General features: G+C 39.6%; 1 pseudogene; it reads right to left on the bottom strand.

Moving 5' to 3' along the window:
- Positions 1–83: 83 nt before the first annotated feature.
- On the bottom strand, positions 84–2,104 carry LOC130500214 (transcription initiation factor TFIID subunit 5-like; annotated as a pseudogene).
- Between the last annotated feature and the right edge of the window lie 218 nt (positions 2,105–2,322).

The raw sequence follows: 2,322 nt of genomic DNA, 5'->3' as shown, positions 1-2,322 counted from the left end.
AGAACCATCATGAGATATAGATGCACAGTTTAACCTGGAGAACAATTAATAAGTGAGTAACATGTTGCAAACAAGCACAAACATTACGAGGAGATGAGGACATTACCGTTATGAGTATTAACAAACGTATAAAAGCTGACAGATGGCATTGCGACACTACTCAGCTGCACACGGTTTCTCAGGTCTTCAAGGATGGATTCCTCTACATCCGTTGACCTGACATAAAGAACATGGAGATAGAAAAAAAATCTAAGTTACAGTCGTTAAGTTTTTCACAGCTACAAAATTTGTTATCTACTTTAATCAGTCATGCATCGTCCATATATATTGCCTGTTCATTACTCTTACATAAAATCCTAACACAAAATGAAGGGATTCGAAAGTACATGACTGGCAAGGCAATTCTGATTTTACACGTGGGGCCGGCGACACCGTGCTGGTCTCCTGACGTGCAACTTTTGCTGTTGCATTTCCTGCTTTGTCCTTCTTTAACTTTTTTAAGGAAGAGCCTTGTTTTCAATTTCGGTGGATCTTTTCTGAACACGGTACCAACTGACGAGTAAATATGGGATTTTTTAGTTCAGAAAATTATTGATCCAAGTTGAAGCTACTTATCACCTTATTACTATCATCAACGTCCCCGTCTTTACTTTCTCCTTGTCCCTCTCAGAATCAGTCAGCAGGCTTCCCGGTCTTCTCAAGGCGATCTTCGAGCGAGTCTTCAAGCAACTATAATAGAAAAAAAGCACATGTAGTTAACGACTATGCAAATATAATATCCTCCCTGGGATGAGGAATACCCCTCCCGAATAAAGAATAAAAAGAAGCTTTAAGAAAATACGTACTCCCCACTGTATTTCTTTTTGATTGACGTGATCAGCTGTCTCCTGAAAACTCCAACAATTGTGACAGCGTCTATGTCATCAGATGAGAGTTTGGCTGTCCCGAGTAGACTGCAACAAATGACCCACGACAAAAGTGGATTCAGCATGCTACTCAGAAATCTGCTATATATTTTAGCATATACACGAGAAAGGAACACAATTACCTTGGAAATTGATGTGCTCGTTAATAATACCAAGCATTAAAGTAGATTCCGTCCTATGTAGATACTGAAGTAACAGATCATATGAATACTGCAACAACATTGAGTAAGCACATTATAATTCTGCGGCCACCGAATCCAAAATCAGACCAGAAACCTTGAAGCATTTGCCTGTAACAGCTAGTAGTAAACTTTCCACTCTAGTTTACCTGGCAAATCTTGATGTTGACCTTGCTTTGTCTAAGAGAACGAGCAAACTCCATCTCCTGATGAGAACCAAGGTCATAAGACAGTTGCAATAGGAAAGAGAAAAATAAATCCACTATCAACATTATAAGGTTAGCTTAAAAACCTCTAGATGAGAAGGAACAAGAACGCCTTCCAGCTTCTGAAGATCCCGTAAATGTATCATTTCATGATCTTTGCGGAAGCTGTTAAAGAAGGCTCTCGCTGGAACACAAGTAAAATGCATCCCATGTGAAGCTAATACTTAAAAAATTGAAAGCTAATCCTTGTATAATTGAAAGGTACCTTCTTGAGTGTGCCCTTTACCAACGAGATCCATGTAACAATGAATAAACACTGGATACATCACTCTGAGCAATTCATGCTACAAATTCGAAGCAGCTCATCAGTTACAAAATGAGACTAAATCAAAACAGACAAAGGGAGAAAAGATACTGACTTTATAAAGATCCAACGAGTTATAGCCCACGACCTAAGATTGCTGTAACCATTACGGTACCTCGTGGATCATTCTCTGATCTGCAAAAAAACAAATTGCATCAACAAAGCAATTAAAAACCCTAATTTCCCAAAAAACGAAATTCGAATTGAAACATAATCAAAGGGAGATAGAGAGATGTACTGAGAGAATGAGCGAATGAGCTTGGTGAGCTCAGGATCGTTATGGTAATCGGTGGAATTGAAGCTGCTGCTGCTGCCAGTACCATTGTTGTTGTTGTTGTTGGAGAGCTTCTTGGAGCTGTTTAGCTGCGCCGTTGAAACCTTTCTTCTTCAGTAGCCCATTACGAACTCGTCGAGTTGCTCTGGATCCATTCTTCTTCGTCTTTGCTCTCTCTCTCTCTCTCTCTCGAGATTCAAACTCAACTGACGTTTTTCTGCTCTGAATTGGTTTTTGCTTCTTACCTTCCGTCGAATCTCGGTCTGTTTGGATGATATAATAGGTGGGTGAAGCAATCGTTTCAATGGCCCTTCTCTATACATGGGCTGTTTAAGTGGCCCATAATCTTAAGATTGTTAATAGTTGCTTGCTT

The sequence above is a fragment of the Raphanus sativus genome, chromosome 9, assembly GCF_000801105.2.
Source record: "Raphanus sativus cultivar WK10039 chromosome 9, ASM80110v3, whole genome shotgun sequence".
NCBI classification, from domain to species: domain Eukaryota; kingdom Viridiplantae; phylum Streptophyta; class Magnoliopsida; order Brassicales; family Brassicaceae; genus Raphanus; species Raphanus sativus.
Note: the sequence above shows the minus strand (reverse complement) of the source record. Positions and strands in the feature narration are given on the sequence as shown.